Source organism: Castor canadensis, chromosome 3, assembly GCF_047511655.1.
Source record: "Castor canadensis chromosome 3, mCasCan1.hap1v2, whole genome shotgun sequence".
Taxonomy (NCBI): Eukaryota; Metazoa; Chordata; class Mammalia; order Rodentia; family Castoridae; genus Castor; species Castor canadensis.
In genome coordinates, this window is record NC_133388.1 from 113167428 (window position 1) to 113188032 (window position 20605).

The 20605-nt window shown below is 38.4% G+C and overlaps 1 long non-coding RNA gene across 1 annotated transcript in view; it reads left to right on the forward strand.

Moving 5' to 3' along the window:
* LOC141421330 (uncharacterized) overlaps positions 1-20605 on the forward strand; it is a 43078-nt gene that overhangs the window by 1300 nt on the left and 21173 nt on the right. The window contains exon 2 of the long non-coding RNA XR_012445923.1: positions 13188-13222. This is a non-coding gene — a long non-coding RNA (uncharacterized lncRNA). The remainder of the gene's footprint in view (positions 1-13187; positions 13223-20605) is intronic.

Here is a 20605-nt window from a genome sequence, read left to right on the forward strand (position 1 = left end):
TGTGTGCTCTTGCTTTTATCTTATGATCAAAATCCAGTCACCTTGTTGTGTTTTCCCTTGATCTAATGTCTGCATATGAAGGAGAACATATGATTTTTGGTCTTTTGGGCCAGGCTAACCTCACTCAGAATAATGTTCTCCGATTCCATCCATTTACCAGCAAATGGTAACATTTTGTTCTTCTTCATGGCTGCATAAAATTCCATTGTGTATAGATACCATATTTTCTTGATTCATTCCTCAGTAGTGGGGCATCTTGGCTGTTTCCATAACTTGGCTATTGTGAATAGTGCTGCAATAAACATGGGTGTTCAGGTGCCTCTGGAGTAACCTGTGTCATAGTCTTTTGGGTATATCCCCAAGAGTGGTATTGCTGGGTCAAATGGTAGATCAATGTTTAGCTTTTTAAGTAGCCTCCAGATTTTTTTCCAGAGTGGTTGTACTAGTTTACATTCCCACCAACAGTGTAAGAGGGTTCGTTTTTCCCCACATCCTCACCAACACCTGTTGTTGGTGGCATTGCTAATGATGGCTATTCTAACAGGGGTGAGGTAGAATCTTAGCGTGGTTTTAATTTGCATTTCCTTTATTGCTAGAGATGGTGCGCATTTTTTCATGTGTTTTTTGGCCATTTGAATTTCCTCTTTTGAGAATGTTCTATTTAGTTCACCTGCCCATTTCTTTATTGGTTCATTAATTTTGGAAGAATTTAATTTTTCAAGTTTCCTATATATTCTCGTTATCAGTCCTTTGTCTGATGGGTAGCTGGCAAATATTTTCTCCCACTCTGTGGGAGTTCTCTTCAGTTTAAAGACCATTTCTTTTGATGAATAGAAGGTTTTTAGTTTTATGAAGTCCCATCTATCTATGCTATCTCTTAGTTACTGTGCTGCTGGGGTTCCATTCAGAAAGTTCTTACCTATAGCTACTAATTCCAGAGTATTTCCTACTCTTTCCTGTATCAACTTTAGAGTTTGTGGTCTGATATTAAGATCCTTGATCCATTTTGAGTTAATATTGGTATAGGGTGATATACATGGATCTAGTTTCAGTTTTTTACAGACTGCTAACCAGTTTTCCAAGAAGTTTTTGTTGAAGAGGCTGCTATTTCTCCATTGTATATTTTTAGCACCTTTGACAAAGATAAGTTGGTTATAGTTTTGTGGCTTCACATCTGGGTCCTCTATTCTGTTCCACTGGTCTTCATGTCTGTTTTTGTGTCAGTACCATGCTGTTTTTATTGTTATTGCTTTCTAATATAGTTTGAAATTGGGTATCGTGATACCTCCAGCATTGTTCTTTTACTGAGTACTGCCTCGGCTATTCGTGGCCTCTTGTGTTTCCATATAAATTTAATGGTAGATTTTTCAATCTCTTTAATGAATGTCATTGGAATTGTGATGGGAATTGCATTAAACATGTAGATTATTTTTGAGAGTATAGACATTTTTACTATGTTGATTCTACCAATCCATGAGCATGGAGGTCTCTCTACTTTCTATAGTTTTCCTCAATCTCTTTCTTCAGAAGTTTATAGTTTTCCTTGTAGAGGTCGTTCACATCCTTTGTTAGGTTTACACCTAGGTATTTGATTTTTTTTGGAAAATGGAATTGTTTTCATATATTCTTTTTCAGTTTGTTCGTTGTTAATATATAGAAATGCTAATGATTTTTCTATGTTGATTTTATATCCTGCAACCTTGCTATAGCTACTGAAGGTGTCTAGGAGCTTTTGAATAGTTTTTTGGGTCTTTAAGGTGTAGGATCATGTCATATGCAAATAAGGATATTTTGACAGTTTCTATATCTATTTGTATTCCTTGTATTCCTTCTTCTTGCCTAATTGCTCTGGCTAGGAATTCCAGTACTATGTTGAATAGGAGTGGAGATAGTGGGCATCCTTGTCTTGTTCCTGATTTTAGAGGGAATGATTTCAGTTTTTCTCCATTTAGTATAATGCTGACTGTAGGTTTGTCATATGTAGCTTTTATAATGTTGAGGTACTTTCCTTCTATTCCTAGTTTTCTTAGAGTTTTTATCATGAAATGGTGTTGGATCTTATCAAAGGCTTTTGCTGCATGTATTGAGATGATCAAGTAGTTTTTTCTTTGCTTCTGTTAATGTGGGTTATTATGTTTATTGATTTTTGTATGTTGAACCACCCCTGCATTCCTGGGATGAAGCCTACTTGGCGGTGAATAATCTTTTTGATGTGTTGTTGAATTTGGTTTGCCATTATTTTGTTGAGGATTTTTGTGTCAATGTTCATTAAGGAGATTAGCCTATAGTTCTCCTTTTTGGAGGTGTCTTTGCCTAGTTTTAGAATACATGTAATACTGGCTTTGTAAAATGTGTTAGGCAGTTTTCCTTTCCTTTCTATTTGGTGGAACAATTTAAGGAGGGTTGGTATCAGTTCTTCTTTAAAGGTCTGATAGAATTTACCAGAGAATCCATCAGGTCCTGGACTTTTCTTTTTGGGGAGACTCTTGATTGCTGCTTCAATTTCATTTTGTGTTATAGATCTATTCAGGTGATTGATTTCCTCTTGGTTCAGTTTTGGATGATCATATGTATATAGAAATCTGTCCATTTCTTTAAGATTTTCAAATTTATTCGAATATAGGTTATCGAAGTAGTCTCTGATGATGTCCTGGACTTAATGGTGTTTGTTGTTATCTGCCATTTTGCATTCCTGATTCTACTAATTTGGGTTTTTTCTCTCCTTATTTAGTCAGGTTTGCCAGGGGTCTGTCGATCTTGTTTAGTTTTTCAAAGAACCAACTTTTTATTTCATTAATTCTTTGTATGTTTTTTTTTGGTTTCTATTTTGTTGATTTCAGCTCTTATTTTTATTATTTCTCTCCTATTTGTTTTGGGATTTGCTTGTTCTTCTTTTTCTCAGAGTTTGAGATGTATCATAGGTCATTGACTTGGGAATCTTTCAGTCTTTTTAATATATGCACTCATGGCTATAAACTTTCCTCTCAGCACTGCCTTTGCTCTGTCTCATAGGTTCCAGTAGGTTGTGTTTTCATTTTCATTGACTTCCAGGAACTTTTAAATTACCTCTTTTATTTCATCAATGACCTATTGTTCACTAAATAATGAGTTATTCAGTTTCCAGCTGTTTGCATGTTTTTTGTCTTTACATTTGTTGTTGAGTTCTAGTTTTATTTCATTGTGATCAGATAGTATGCACGATATAATTTCTGTTTTCTTATATTTTCTGAGGCTTGCTTTGTGTCCTAGGATATGATTTATTTTGGAGAAGTTTCCATGGGCTGCTGAAAAGAATGTATATTGTGTAGAAGTTGAATGAAATGTTCTGTAGACATCAAGTAGGTCCATTTGAAAGAAATCCTGGATTTCTTTATTGATTTTTTGTTTGAATGACCTATCTATTGATGATAATGGGGTTTAAAATGTCCCACAACCACTGTGTTGGAGTTACTATATGCTTTTAGGTCTTTCAGAGTATGTTTGATGAAATTGAGTATGTTGACATTGGGTGCATACAGGTTGAAGATTATTATTTCCTTTTGGTCTATTTCCCCTTTTATTAGCATGGAGTGTCCTTCTTTATCTTGTTTGATCAATGTAGGTTTGAAGTTTACTTTATCAGAGATAAGTATTGCTACTCCCGTCTGTTTTTGGGGCCATTGGCTTGGTAAATCTTCTTCCAGCCTTTCTTCCTAAGCCTATGCTTATTTCTGTCAGTGAGATGTTTCTCCTGTAAGCAACAAAATGTCAGATGTTCCTTTTTAATCCATTTTGTCAAATGGTGCCTTTTGATGGGTGAATTAAATCCATTAACATTAACTGTTAGTACTGATAGGTATGTGGTGATTCCAGTCATTTAGTTGTCTTAGTTGTTTGAAGATTAGATTGTGTGTACCTATGTTGTGGTTACTCTCTACTTTCTTGCTTTTTCTTTTCCAGTAGTTTGGTGCTGCCTGCCCTTTCATGGTTATGTTGGGTTTCACTTTCTGTGTACAGAATTCCTTGAAGAATCTTTTGTAGTGGTGTCTTTGTGGTCATGTATTGTTTTAGTTTCTGCTTATCATGGAAGACTTTTATTGCTGTATCTATTTTGAATGATAGTTTTGCTGGGTAGAGTACCCTGGGGTTGAATTTACTTTCATTCAATGCCCAGAAGATCTCTCCCCAAGCTATTCTTGCTTTTAATGTTTCTGTTGAGAAGTCTGCTGTGATTTTGATGGGTTTACCTTTGTATGGTATTTGGTTTTTCTCTCTTACAGCCTTCAATATTCTTTCCCTGATTTCTGAACTTGTTGTTTTAATGATGATATGCCGTGGGGTTTTTGATCTGGTCTGTTTGGTGTCCTGGAGGCCTGTTTTACCTGTATGGGAATAGCCTTCTCTAGATTTGGGAAATTTTCTGTTATTATTTTGTTGAATATGTTACGCATTCCCTTTGCTTGCACCTCTTCTCCTTCTTCAATGCCCATGCATCTCAGGTTTGGTGTTTTGATGGAGTCAGTGAGTTCTTGCATTTTCTTTTCACAGGTCTTGTATTGTTTAACTAATAGTTCTTCAGTTTTTCCTTTAATTACCATTTTATCTTTGAGTTCTGAGATCTGTCTTCTGTTTGTTCTATTCTGCTGTATTGGCCTCCCGTTTTGTTTTGCAGTTCTGTTTCATTCTTTTTTCTGAGGTTTTCCATATCCTGGCTGGTTTCCTCTTTAATGTTGTCTATTTTTGTCCTGAGTTCATTTATCCATTTATTCATCGTGTTCTCTCTTTCACTTTGGTGTTTATACAGTGCTTCTATGGTTTCCTTTATTTCTTCTTTTGCTTTTTCAAATTCTCTATTTTTGTTGTCTTGGAATTTCTTGAGTGTCTCCTGTACATTTTGGTTGACCATATCCAGTATCATCTCTATAAAACTCTCATTGAGTACCTGTAGTATTTCTTCTTTTAAATTATTCCTGTGGGCTTCATTGTGTTCTTTGGCACAGTTTATCTTCATTTTGTTGGAGTCTGGATCTGAGTATCTGCTCTCTTCATTTTCCTCTGGTTCCTGTACTAATTTTTTGCTGTGGGGAAATTGGTTTCCCTGTTTTTATTGTCTTCCCCTCACTGCCCTTGGTTTTGTTATTGTCTCTGTACTGTGTGCAATGAAGTATTTTCCAGCTTGTAATAATAGCACTGGTGATATTTAGAATGGAAGGGTGAGAGGAGATGGAAAACAAAGAAGTTAAAGGAAAAGGGAAAAACAAATAAACAAGTAGAAAAAAGAAAACAAAGAAACAAACAAAAAATTTCAAACATATAAAGAGGGAGAGATAGTGTACTAATCAACTGTAAGCTGAACAGGCATTACAGAGACAGAGAGAGGATTGAAAATAAAAAATAAAATAAAAATAAAAATAAGAAATAAATAAGTGAAAATAAATAAATTAATTAATTAAAAACTGTAAAAAAAATCTCCAAGTTCAAATGCAATAAAGTTTCAGTCATAATAATTTTGGTGTTAGTCCCTCAGCCTCCAATCCTGCAGATGGTGCCTCAGAATTAGTTCTGTGGTTGTCTCATCAAAGGGGAAAAAACTAGAAAGAATAAAATAAAACAAAACAGCACAAAACAAAACAAAACAAAAACCCACAAAGAGTCCCAAGCTCAAGTGCAATACAGTTTCAGTAAGTCTTTCAGCATGCAAGTGTAGTTCAGTTGTTGTCTCATCAAAGGTAGGAAGAGAAAAAAAAAAGAGTCTAGAGACAGTTCTGTGAATGGCTATCTGCGGCTGTGGCTCACTTGCCCACTGCTGTCAGCCTGCTGTTGCTGGAGGCTTTTTCATGCAGATGTCAGGAGTGAGCTTAACACTCACCTGGCCCTGCAGGCTTTGTTTACTGAGAGTTCTCCTGTGTGTGAGCCGCTGCTACAAGCTTTCCCCTTTCCAGGCACACTGGGGGAGGTGACACTGCACCCGCTTTCTCAGGCCTGCATGTTTATTTACAGCTCACATAGGAAGTGGTCTTACCCCCCTTCTGTGGAATTTTCCTCCCTCTGCCACTTTTACAAGCTTTCCTGCTCCTGGTTGCTGGGTGTGTGCTGCTGCTCCTGCCTTCTCTGGCCTGGCTTGTTTATTTACAGTTTGTGAGGGATTCACCTCCCCCATCTTCGGTGCTCAGGGTGCCCCACCCTCTTTGCTACGTGTCTTTTTTGTTGTTATTGCTTATTATTCAGTTTCTTTTTTTTCCCTGGGTGGGGATCAGTCTGTCCAGGGGGCTTCGCTGAGCTGGCCCAGGGTTGTCTGTGGGAGTACCGCATACCACTTAACTCACTTTGTGGTCTGCGTTTTCCTAAGCCATCTGGGTGCTGGTGTCTTGCGGAGGTGCGGGAGCCCTCCTGGTTTCTCCATTTAACGTGAAGTGGAGATGCTCTGCTCAGACTGGAGGTGTGGAGGAGTCAAAGTTTTGCCTCTTCTCGGTGGTTTTTCCTGTAAGGTGTGTCTCCAGTGTCTCTCCCAGATTTTACTTTAGGAGGCACACTTTCTGCTCCCTCCCTCTAGCTGCCATCTTGGAATTCCCTGTCTCTATGCCATGTTTTTTAATACTTCAACCTTTATTTCATAGGTCCACAAAACAGGTAAACTGGGGAGCTGGACACTCAGATTTGCTGGGGTATCTTAAAATTTAGTCCTCTGAATCAGATTTAGAAACACACTTGCCCACATGCTCATGCCTGAGAGACTATAGACAGGCTCCTCCTTCTAGGATAAATCTGCTTCTTCTGATCTCTAATCTGTCAAAACCTATGGACTCCTCAAAACAAAACTTTTTCCTAATAATGATGAATAGTTGATTTTTGTAGCCTCTGAAGTATTCTTATCCTGGCCTACCCTATCTCATTTGCAATTTTGTCACTATGCTAGATTCCCCAGGAAGGGGCCTCATCTCTCATCAGATAGACTCAGTCATCATTTTCTCCAGGCATCCCCTCTCTGGGCTCTCCAATGCATCTCTTAACCCAAACTTTATAAAAAAAATGTGAAACCTTCTAGAATTCTGTTTAAACCCTAGAATTGCTCTGCAGTACCTAAATGATGGTGTTCAACTTCCTTACAGTGGGATAGCGAACTACCCATGACCCCACGCTTGTCAATTTGCTTAGTGTTATTTCCTATGCTATTCCTTGACATATATTCTGAGTCATGGACAATTATTTACCATTTCACAATGCATTTGACTATGTACATTTTGGAATCTTTCTGAAATACCCAACTAATTATTCTTACCAGATCATTTAAGATTCACTTATTTTTATCTCTTCCTCTGTCCCTCTCCCTCTGTCCTTCTTTCCTTCTTTCCCTATTCTATTCTTCCTTCCTCCCTTAGATCTTATTAAACATTTTCTCTCCCACAGATACACTCAAAGGGTAGGGAAAAACATATGCATCTTTATATTCCTGCTTGTTCCAGATACATTTAAGCATATATTCCTGTGTGATGTCAGATTCATAGTCATAAAGTTTCTGTTTTTTTTCTACTTCTCTAGGAGCTGTGCTTGTAATGCCATCATATAGCACAGTACCAGCACACTAGAAGTATAAGTTTTAATATTTATCTTTCAAAGCCATTCTCTCTGGTAGCATAAAGCTGCAATGTACAGCATATTCAATACATACTAGCTGGATGCCACATGCATTGTAAGGACAGTTATCTAATGGAACATGGGTCAAACAACAAACCCTGAGCCCCATTTTTGTCCTGACAGTGGTTGCTTAGTCAGCTCACACTGGGTTTCCCTGATTCATATTTGTCTCAGAAGGAAAGTAAAGAGATTGTTTCAGGAACATTTCAAGAGTTTCTTCCTTATGTCCACTGATGTGATACTGAGTTTGGAAATATGTTACACACAACAAAGAAAGTTTAATCATTATTCAGCCCTATTGTCTCTAGTCAGCCTAAAATAAAATATTCTGAACTTTATGTCTGGTGCCAGTGGACCAACCTTATCCTCATTCCATTCACTCACAAATGTTTGCTCTTAAAAGAAAAAAAAAACACAAATAATCCATAAGGAAACATATTTTATTGCTTAACTTAGCCTTTTTCTAATTTAAAATTAAAATGTAAACATAGAGATGAAGAAACAAAACCTTTTCAAAAGCATATCTATATGAGGTTATAAATGATTGATAGGGAGATTTCCTTCAATCAATGTTTCTAGTTTCAATGAGTGGAAAATTTAAGGTAAGCACAAATAACAACCCCCAGACATGGGGTTGGGTTGAGAACCTGAGTTCTCTCACTTTGTGATTCTTATATTCCTTCAATATTGTGGTACTTGTTAGAGATGTAGGTAGGTAAATATAGATAGATAGATGATAGATAGATAGATATGTAGATAGAGATACAGCTATATAAAAGACTTGATTTTGCTTTGCACTCTCCTAAGAGAAATAGAGAAACTTGAAAGTCTGAATGAAGACAACACTTACACAAACAACACTTGTTGACTAGCCTGTTCACTTTCTGATGATCTTCAAACTTCTGTGAGATAAGTGTGACATCCAATCCTTGTCATTATTCTTAGAAATCATTTGTATCATACATGCAGCATAAGTTATTTATTTTCTTTCCTTTTTCTATGGAAAAAATTGTTTCTATATCAAAATAGAATTCTCATTTTCAATGTTATAATTTTAAATTTTCTTTTGAACACATACTAGTGGACTAGTGCCTCCTATAGACACTAAATGTTGGAGTTACATAGAAAAACCAGTGATCTTTTTGTAGTACAATAATAGTAGTTAAATTTCAACTAAATAATAATGTAATCTTTTTACAATATGACAAAGTGTCTTCCATACTGGGAAGACAATGAAATTCTTCCTTATCTTTCTAAATTTGTTTGAGAACTCCAGAGAGTTCTAAAGAAGTTAACTTGGTATTTTGGTCATGCTTCACCATTAATAAGTGAAAGGATTTGAGCATATTATGTGTGAGATTTTAATATTCTACATTTAACAACTAAATGTGACTTTGATTGAACCTAAATACTCATGGGAATGTTCAATATTAGGCTGAGGGAAGCTGTGGAGATCCATCTTGACGTGACCCAGCCATCTTGTTTATAACTACAATTTTGCCTGCCTGGTGACTGGCATGCATCCCAAACCCTACAGGACAAACAAGTCACTAAGTCAGGCAGCCAGGCATTGTGTGTTGGTCACTGACATACAAACTGTCTCTTAAATGGCATTAGACAGGTTAATATTTTTTGAGAAAGACCAGGTAAATCCAGGCTGGCCATGGTGAACATTTGTCTAGTATGGTATAAGCTCCTTCTTCCTCCTTGAGGTGTTGGGATCACCCATCTTGGCCCTTCCCAAAAGACTCTTCTGTGTGAAAGTCCTCAGTAAATCATACTATTTGCAATCCTGGTTCTATTTGTCTCCCTTTTTTTCCCTTGGTCTCAGCACCTTCCACCTGGGAAGGTAGCTGGTTCTCATATACCTGGACCATTCTTTTCTAAATGAAAAGTAAAGAGATAAAGACACTAACTGTAGTCAGGAGATAAAATGATAGCTGGATGGGGCTGGAGATGTGGCTGAGTGGTAGGGCACTTGACTAATTGTGTGAGAAGTCCTGGGTTCAGTCCCTTGCATTGAAGGAAAAGAAAAGCTAGACACATGGATTTACTAAATTCAGAAGGCATTTTTCTCAGGTTACTTTCATCTATGCATCTTTTCTTTCTTCTGAGAGCCACCTAGTGAAGCAGAAGTCTGTTACACATGACAGATAGAGATATTCTAAGCCAGAACTAATAATCACCTGCCTGCCATCCTCAGCTTGCAAATGAGCCTTGAGAATACCACTTATATTTTGCTACTCAGAGAACAATGGAAAATCAAATCTTATGCTCTCAAGAATTCTGAAAGGCTGGGTATGTAATCCCAGATATTTGTAAGATAAAGATTGAAAGAAGCACAGATTGAGGCCAGCCTGGGCAACAAGTTGGTAAGACCCCATTTCTGCTAAGAAGCTGGGCATGATAATGAATGCCTATAATCTAATCTATGTGGGAGGCTTAGGTAGGAAGATCACAGTGCAAGGCTGAACCAGGGCAAAAGCTTGAGACTTTATCAGAAAAGTAACTAAAATGAAAATGGGCTAAAGGGCTGGGGGCATAGGTCAAGTGGCAGAGTGCTTACCTATCAAACACAAGATTCTGAGTACAAAAGCACGGTACTGAAAAAAAAAAGAATTCTTAGATGGTGTGTGAGCTGGCTCACTCCTGTAATCTCAGCACTTGAGAGGCAGAGGCAGGAGAATCATGAGCTCCAGGTCAGCTTGGGCTTCAGAGAGATCTCAACCTGTCTCAAAAAAACAAACAAAGAATTCTAAGATGGATATAACTTAGAATTTAATGGAGAAAAATACAACATTAACACTTCTAATCTATTTCCTTTTTCCCCTCAAAACATGTTGTTTGTGCTATCAAAAATAATTTTTATGCTGCACATCATCCTGGTGGGACCACAGTGGAAGTTCTAATATTATCCATGGCTCTGAGAATTGAGAATGACAGGGAATTTTAGAAGTTTTTGGTATTCAGAAATCCCCTTTTAGACATTGTTCATCATTATTGTATCATAATATTGCATTGTTTCTTTCAAACAAAAACTTTCAAAGAGCATAAATTCTTCTGGCTTTTCTAAGTAGCTGAATCATAGCACTACAAATTTCAGTATCCTAACAGGTAAAGCAGAACTAATATGTCAATTAGACACAAAAAGCTCAGAGGATAGGTCCATCCACAGAAGGGTAGAAGTGTGCTCATTATCTGCTGTCAATCAAAGTCCAGATAATTTCAATATGCTGAGACTACAGTGCTCTGGTGTTACCCTGCTTTTAGGATTTAGGTCATTCTCTTCTTTTCTCTCGTAAATACCATCCTGGTTACAAGATAACTGAGCAAGAACAGGGCTAGGCACAGATATCAGCAAGGAAAGAAAGAATTGGAAAGGGAGAATATAGCTTGGATTATCCATAAAACTAGAAGTCACCATGTTGTAATTGAGGACACAGTAGAACACAGAAAAGGAGGAGGGTGGGGCAAATGGCAAGGCCTTGGTGGTGGCCCTGGTGTCACTCACCAAGAAGAACCAAATGTGCTCCATTGTTTACATCTGTTCTGCAGCATGCCTGAGTACTGACTACCACAGCTTTGCAGCCCCCAGTGTTCCAGGAAGGCCTGTGCTATCAGGACCTTAAAAGGCTTATAAGACCTCTTATTGTCTCAGTGCAGGGACCAGTGCACTGGTCCCTTGAGCCTCACTGCACTGGCAGCAGCCAAAACCTCCCTCAGGAAGCTGCAGATCAAATCTGGAATCAAATACTTGTTCTGGAAGCACTAGAGTCTACACATCCCAAGCCCTATTGCTAATCCTAAGTGTTTTAGAGTCCTAGAATGTTCATTTGTATGTCAGCCATGGTTTCTAGGTTTCAGATGGTTGGGCACCTTGAGTACTGACAGATTCATTGGAAAAGACCACATTGTAAGTGATGAAATTGCCTTTCGGATATAGAAATTAGGAAGCAAGAGTAAATTTTCAGAGTTTTATTTTGCTCCTCATTAATGATGTATGCTGAAGCCACGTTGCACTGCGTAAAATGTGTTGAAGAAATTTAAACAATTTTGACTCAAAAGTTCCCACTTGCATAGTGGGAACACACATAAATGATAAATGCAAAAAACAGGAAGATCCTGAGCCTGAGACAAGCATGGTAGTACATATCTATAATCTCAGCTATTCTGGAGGTAAAGGCAGGAAGATCAAGATTTTGAGGCCATACCCAGCATAGCTAGAGACCCTATCTCAAAAACAAAATAAAAATAAAATGGCTGGGTACATGGATCAAGTGGAAGAGCACTTGCTTTAGGCAAGCATGAGGTTATGGGTTCAATTCCCTGTACCAGAAAACAAAATCCTCACAATAATAACAAAAAAAAAAATCCCCAAAACAGGAGAATATAAGAAAAACCCTGAAATGATATCTTTGTAGCATAACTTAATAATTCCAGGGGCAAAGCACAACTCACTATTCTAGGTCTGTTGCCAATCCACTCATTAAAAGATATACTGTGCCCATTCTTGTGGGAGAAAGCAGAGGTAAATATCCAAACATAATTTTGCATTATTAGTACAACATTTATCATTGACTAAATTGTAAATGTACTCTAACGAATAAAATTTCAACATTTTATAGTAAAATCCTTACCTTGAGTTTGGGTATCAGGTAAAAACTTTCAAAGGGTGTTGGCCAAAAATTACCTTCATGGGGACGGTAGGAGATACATTTCTTTACAAACTTTTTTTTGTACCTTTTAAGATTCTTTTCATGTATCAGTAATAGAATCATAAACCAGAAGTTTGTGTTTAAAAATATTTTTAAAAATATTTTTACTAAAGAAAATGTCTTCCTTTAATTTCTCATTCTCTTCCCTATTTTATAGCTAGTAAATTCTCTAAGTTAATTTAACTCAAAGACTCATAACCACAGGCCAAGTATTGAAACTTTTTAACCAAGAAGGAACCCATTGAATTTACATGATAAATTTCCATACAGTCTATTTACCATTTCAGGTACTCTAGAATTCTTTGCCCCGGGTTCTGAAACCAACCTTGAAGTAGAAATTAGGAAGTACTGAATTGACTACAGGTCATTTGCAAACACTGACCTGCAGTTTAAGCTGAGCAGCATCTGGGATCCTACACCTCCAGTACTGAGCTTGGAAAGGGGCTACAGTCTCAGCCCAACACATGCAAACACTCAAACTGCCAACTCCACAACATCAAAGGAGAGTGAGAGACAAGGCAGAAGACCTGAAGTAACAGAGAGCCTAAATAATGCTTGAAAGGAAGAACTGTGTGTTTTAGAACAAGATGTTTTCTTTTAAATGATAACAAGTGTTGCTTCTAGGGAAGCAAGGTATTTGAAAATCTTAACAATGGCCACCTTTTCCTAAAACTGCATGATCTTGGGTATTGGTAAGAATAGTTTCGGAGGAGCTAAATAGGATCAAGACCCTTATTCATTCTGATGTGAAGGTTAAGCTGTTAGAAGGGCCGTCAGGTTTAAGTGGCCCAAAGTAGAATCATGACTGCACATTTCTTTCAAACAGAAACTCACTCCAAAATACTTTTTTTGTAACAGGTGTCCCGCAGTCAGTACCCAAGCTTCATCTTAAGGTAGGTATGTAAGGGTGACTGAGGGAAATACAGGTTTTGGCCCTGGAACTCCAATGAGTCCATTGCACACCCCAGATACTTCAGCATCAGTCATCGTGAGGCAGGGGTGTGAGTGTGTGTGTGTGTGTGTGTGTGTGTGTGTGTGTGTGTGTGTGTGGAGAGTGGGCCCAGAGGGAAAGCTGGATCACAAAGGAGCTATATTAGGTAGTTGCAAGTGACTTTTCCCTGGACAGTGTTCTATACTCTAGGACTGTGATATTTTCCATAACCATGAGGAAATGCATGGCATTTTGCCTCATTTGAGAGAGGAGCACAAACAGAAGAATGCAGATTTTCAGTTAATTCCAGACCTTAGTGTGGGTGGTAAGTCCTGTGTGGTGGGACATTCAGAAACTTCAGATGGTGTTGACAGTTGTAGTTATAACACTCAAGGTCCAGCATTCTGGTCATGAGGATGGGTGCAAAGCATTAGACTAACTGCTGCTGTTGACTGACTTTCCCATTTTTTAATAAGGTCACAAAATAGTTTTGAGAAAGGAGGAATGAACCACATATAACCTCAACCCCAGGGGCTCAGAAGCATTTCATTTCGAATACTAAATGAAATGGCAACCTCATTTTTTGTCTTATTTTGGTGAGGTGCCACATATTTGTCACACATATGAGCCAAAGCATATGACTTCTAGGTATCAAAGTTAAGCTACTTAGAGTAATTGGCCTAAGATTTAATTTGTCTATGAGTCAAACAAAAGAAACTTCCTGAACATGTGTTCCAAATTCAGAGGAGAGAGCAAAGGAAGGCAGGAGAGCACAGAAAAAGTGATCTGTGTGTCACGAAAGGCCACTCAGCTCCCACTTGGTTCTTGAAGTGTGTACCGTGGTTGGTGTCAGTCACTATATAGGACATTCCACTGCACTGCTAGAGATTCAACAGGGAGATGCTGGCTGACAGTCACAGTTGTTCCCATGTAACCAGCTGTGTAAGTGAGTCCTCTTCTTCAGTCGGGACCAGCCTTCCTGTCAACTGAGCTTTGTGCTTGGAATGAGCATCCCAGAGGAACAGAAGCAGAGCCAACTGTCTCCTCTGAAACTCCTGAACTATAGGAAAGGACTGCTGTGTTATACCAGTGAGTTTGAGGTAATTTGTCACAAACAGTAAGCATTGGAATCCTTCACTCATCAAATTAGCAAAGGGTAAAAAAAAATGATGTTTAAAATCTATTGGGGTGAACCTTGCAATGGATTCCTGTTGCCTTAGAACCCTCCTATGTGTGCTTAACGTGCTCATAGAGAGAAGCAGGCTTGGTCCCACACTGCTTCTGCTTTACCTAGAGATAAGAGCACCTCTCCTACCTAGCAGACTGGGCTATTGCTCTCCTACCACTTCTGTTAAAGGAACACTTCAGAATTTACACTAATGCTTAAAGTGAACCCCCCTTGCCAATTCAAGTGCCTTATACAGTCACTAGCTGTGTACTTGCTGTCTCTCTTCCTGACTCTTCATTTCTGCCCAGAAAACTGCTCTTCTAACTTGCTGTGTCTTCTTTGCCCAGGATCTGTAAGTAAAAACTCCTTGACTTTCTTTCTTACTGTAGGAATGTATTAAATGTGCCCCCTCATCTGAAGAACCAGGGTTACCCCAAGCTAGTTTTTTTTTCCCAGGACTTGGGGGAAACACAAGGTACTAGTGAATGAGCAATGGTCAAGCAGGCATAATCTCAACACAGGTCAGAAAGACCCTGAATAGCCTTTGTCAGTTTCCCTCCTAAGGATGCTTGTTTGCTGGTGAAACAATTAATAATTAATCTGTCTGTAAATGAAAGTATATGGCACACTGTGAATACCCATATTCTAACTTCCTACTGGGGCAAGCCTGCTAGCCACTCTGATATGGGAACCCAAATGTAGCTGAAGGTTGTCAAAACATTCATTGATTCAGCTCTGTTTGAAAATAACTATAATATAATAAGGGTTTTAAAATATCCACTTGTTTTGGTTCTGTGGTACTCTCCTAAAGACCTGATCAGATATGTAGATAAATAATTAATGTGCAAAATATGAATATCTGCATTATTTCTAATAACTTATAGTTGTATATAAATTAATGACAAAGAACTAAATAATTTCACTTGATGAAATCATGATTTAGAAATTAATTTATACTATGTAAGTATTTTTAATAATGCAAGTATAAGTGAGAGTCCAGACATGAAACAGTACTATTCTCAGTATTCAAATATATTGAGGAAGAGGGACATGTACACAGGGTTAGGATACGGGGGAGAGGCCTATGAGAGGGGCCACCTAGCAGAAACAGGGACCTGTAAAGAAGATACCATCTAGAAAAACAGAGAAGGAAGGTGCCCTTCTGTTCCCTCCAATCACACCTGACTAGAATTTGCAGACCTGGTTGAGGAACACAACATGTAAAGTGAGCCCTTAGGAGGACAAAGCAGGGGTTCAGGGGAAGACTAGATCAAAAGACAAAAAGCCTAAGAAGAGCAAAAAATACAGTGATCACTGGATGTAAATGCCACAATGCATACACCAAAAACCATTCTCACACAGACCAGTATGAGGATTAATCCCTTGATTTTAAGTGATGGAGTTATTCGAAAGTGGTTTAACTCTAAAGGAAATGTAACTCTTTACAAGTTTAACTTCAAAAATATTCTGGTAATAAAGTAAGATTTCAAAAGAAATTGCTTTTTTCTCTTTTATTTATTTTTTATTTTATGTTATTTTACTTTATATTTATTTGACAGTACTAGGGTTTGAATCAGGGCCTCCTGCTTGTGCTAGGCAGGCACTTTACCACTTGAGTCACGCTTCCAGCCCTAGGCCATTTGTGTTTTAATCAACTCTGTAGACAGAAAAAAGTACCAATTTTTTCTCTTTTGTTGTTTTATAGCAACTGCTTTAATTAACATACCTTCTTGGCTACTTAATTTTAAGTGAAAAAACATGCAGATCTACCAGTTGTTTTGATATTCATGTTCACATTACAATGTACTGATTATAGTTTCTTTCCTTCCTCTCTCTCTCTGTCTTTTTCTGTCTCTGCTTCTCTTTCTCAGTCTCTTTTTCTCTCTCTCTCTCCTTCTTTGCTGTTCTGGGATTGAACCCAGGGCCTCCCACGTGCTAGGCAAGCACTCTATCACTATACACTCAGTCCATTTATTGAAATTTGGTTTTAAGACACAGTTTCTCTGATTAACTTTGTTAGACTGATCTTGAACTTGTATTTCTACCTCCTTAGTAGCTGGGAATGCAGGCATGAGGCATAAGCCACCATGCCCAGTTTATAGTTTCTGATATTTCAATTTTCTTTGGTGACTATTTTATTATTTTGGAAAATATAGTGGGATTACACAACAACCTAAAATGATCAGAATTAGCAGAGAAAAGGTAGCTGTGCATGTGAGAAGCTCATAATCTCACATGCCATGGGTATAAAATAACATGATGTGAAATGAAATCTTCATCACCACATTCCCCGTGGACTTGTAAGGTCATAGGACTGCTTCTGTGAGCATCATTTTCCCCATATACCTGAATATAACCACCCAAGAACAAGTCCTACAGACAGCACCCAATGCATGAACTTTTAGTGGCTACTATTTCAGGAACACAGTTACTAAGAATTCAGAGTCCAAACTGGGAAAGAAAGGGGTATGTGGTTAGAAGCCATCTCAAATAATTTGGGGAGTAAGTTAAGAGTTACACAGAAGTATACACACAAAATATTGGGGTGGGCAATATGAGGTCGTGGGTCACACCCCTGAGACCTTGAAGCAACCAGCTCCTCCCTGGAGATTCTTGGCTGGGCTGCACCTGCTGCAGCAGATCTCTTGACCAGTCCCTGCCATGTGGGTGCAAACAGAGGTCAATTCCTCTTCTCCAGTGAGGATCCCCTCGGTGGCAGTATCCACACTTCCCAGGGGGCAGATGACTCCTTCACTCCAGTCCCTGGTGTCCTGTAGCCTGAGAAGGCAGGAGACATTCTGGCCTCAAAGAGAAGCAAGTGAATGGCAGAAATCTAGCTCCAGCTCTTCCGTGGATCAAGCCAGGGGCAGACTTTGCCTAAGCCCAGAGCTTGGTTTATCTCATCCCATTTTCCTCTTTTGCTCTCAGGTTTTTCATCAAGAGCACACAAATATCCAAATGAGATCCAAGTACCCATTTCATCCTTTGATTCTCAGATAAGTGGCATAGATACTATTAAAGGAGGGTTTTATTCTTAGCTGAAAATTTGGTCATAATATAAGAACATCATTCTTCTCCTGAGCAGGGATGTTACAATCACTTTACATTTACCCTCTGCCTCAACAATCCAGCTATTCCTGGGTTCTCATCTTGTCCTACTAGACTGAAGTGGGCCAACTTTTTTCTTCCTCTTGAAGCCTAGGGCAGGGCTTTTGTAAATTTGGCATCATAGCTTCTTTCTTTGCTTCTTTTATTGTTGTACTGAGTGTTGAATACATTGTGGCATTTATAAAAGTTCTTACAACATATTAAATGTATCATACTTGAATTCACCACCTCCACTATTCTCCTTTATCATCCCTGTGAGCTTCTGTGATGGTCCTCTATTGCTACATGACAAATGAGCACATATACAGTGGCTTGAAACTCTAAAACTAATTATATTACAGTTTCTATGTCTCAGAAATCTGGACACAACTTACCTGGTGCTTTGTTCAATGTCTCACAAGACTTCAATCAAAGTTTCTATAAGAAAAAGGGTCTTATTTAGAGGCATGGTTGAGAAGAATCCTCTCACAGCAACATACAGGTTGTTGGAAGAACTCATTTCATTGTTACAGGAGGAATTCTGTTAGAGGCTGAAGGCTACCCTCGTCTCCTAGGGACTGCCCTCCAATTTCAGTGGGGGCTGCTATTCCTGAAGACCATACTCCACTCTTAAGACCACCTTCTACTCCTAGGACCACCCTCTTTTCCCAGCATCACTCTCTATTCTTAGAGACTATTCTCCACTCCTGGATGTTGTCTACTGTTAGAGACAGAACCCCATCCCTTCAGGCTCATCCTGCATTCTTACAGACTATCATCCATTCCTAAAGACTGCCCTGCACTCAAAGAGTCACCTTCCAATCCTAGAGGCCATGTTCCACTTCTGGATACGCCCATTCATTCTTAGAGGATATTTTCCATATCTAAACATTGTCTTCTATTACTTAAAGCCACCCTCCATTCCTAAAGATGAACCTCTTCTCCTAGAAAATGTCCTCCACAATCAGACACCACCCACCACTCCTGTTGGCCCTCCTCTCTTCTCCTAGAGATTGCCCTCCTTTTCTTGTCACATGGCCTACCACAGCACAGTTCCTTTGTCATGCCAGCCATTAAAATCTATAATGAGATTGTGTTAACAAGATGCAATCTTACATAATATTCCATAATCATGAGTGGCATCTTTTGCCATGTTCTATTGATAAAAAATGGGCACTCAAAGAGTAGATCATGCCTATGTGTGAATGTGGGGGGTGTGGGTTGTTGAGCACTACCTGAAGGTCTGTCTACAGTAGATTCAAGGTGAGACCAAAGGCCCTGCATCTGACACAATCATTTGAGTAACAAGAGAGGGAAAGTGCTCAAAGCAGGTAGTACTGAAGAATATAGCAATAGGATAATAATAATGCCATGATGCCAACAAATGTCCTTCAGAATCAAATTAACTGGGGAGTAGTTTCCAAGATGCTAGGAAAAGTACTCTGAAATAAAATAAACTAAGACATATGACGTAACCACTCATATGTTAACTTAACCAAAAAAATTAAGTTAACTTACCCATAAAAAAAGAGGCCCACTTACAAAATCCATCATTTCTCTTCATATGCAGACATATTCCAAAGTTGATTCTCAGTTATGTTTGCATCTTTGATGGTAATTGATTTATTATACTGTATTTTACATGCTTTTGTGAAAAAAAAGAAAATTAACTATCTCATTAATCTCAACTTTATGTTTTATTTTTAAAAATTTTAAGGACTTTATTTCTTAGGACAACCGCAAGTACAAGAAAAGTTGCCAGGAAGATGCAGATAGTTCCCATTTCCATAGATCTCTTACCCCACACTTGCATAGCCTCCCTGATCATCTACATCCCTTGCCAGAGTGGTACACTTGCACCACCAGATAACTAGCCTACATTAATGAACCACATCCAGAAGAGTTTACAGTTTCCATTTAGGTTCACTCTTCTTTTTCCATATTCCACAGGTTTGGACAAAATATAACACACAATGATATTTAGGAACTGAGGTTAACGCTTTAGCCTACAAGCTCTGGGATGAATCCTCAGCACCTCTGTACCCTGAAAATAGATTGAAATGCTGCATGGCTGTTTCTCACAGCTTGTATGTCTGGTAGAGTAAATCTCCTTTCCCTGTCATGTACCATAATCAGACTCTTTATTTGGTACATTGGAGCAAGTGGTCATACCTGACATGATAGAATTCTTAGAGTTTAGCATCTGTCATATCACTCCAGTTATCCTGCAATCCCAGCATGCAGGATGCTGACATGGGAGCATTGAAAGTGCAAGGCCAGCCTGGGCTTTACAGGGAGACCATGCCTCAAAAAAAAAAAAAAAAAAAGGAACAAACACAAAAAGATCAGTAATAGATATAATTTCAAAGATATTATTAAAAAGACAAAAAATGAGGACTTTAGAAGCAAATAATGGTGCAAGAAAGAATATGGAACTCACCTCAGTGTGTACCTGAAATACTACTGCACAAAACATTGTATTTAAAAGTCAAAACCTTATCAGAGAGGATTAAAAAGGGAGGACTGATAATGTGATAATTCAAAATGGAAACACTTTAAATATAAAACCACAAATTTGTGCTCTGACAGCACCCCCTCCCGCCAAGATCCTGAGTCTAAACTCCCTGAGTGGAAACCTCCAAAATCTATTCAGGAGAGGGTCAACATTGATTATCACTCAGGCCAGCCTATCAACACTAAGAAAGGACAGGACCCAGATTAGAAATCCATGCCCAGTGCACTCATTGAACTCAGAGGTAACCCACTTCTCTCCATAACAAGGAAGAAATATGGACTAAAAAAATTTTATTACTTGTCTCTATTTCCATCCTGTTGAAATTTAAATTTGGTTAGCCTTCTCTAGTTCTACCTGCTTTTTTCTCCCCAATTTTTTCTCTTTTCTTTTCTTTCTTCCTTTCTCCCCTTATTTTCCTTTCTTCCACCTTCTTTTTCTCCCACTGTCTCTGCCTACTCTCCACTAACCACTTTCCAAGTAGTCTATTATACTAACTTTACACAATACTCCCATGGTTCCTATGCTCCTGCAATCCCTGATCATACCACCCATCCCTACAATGACTGACTACACCT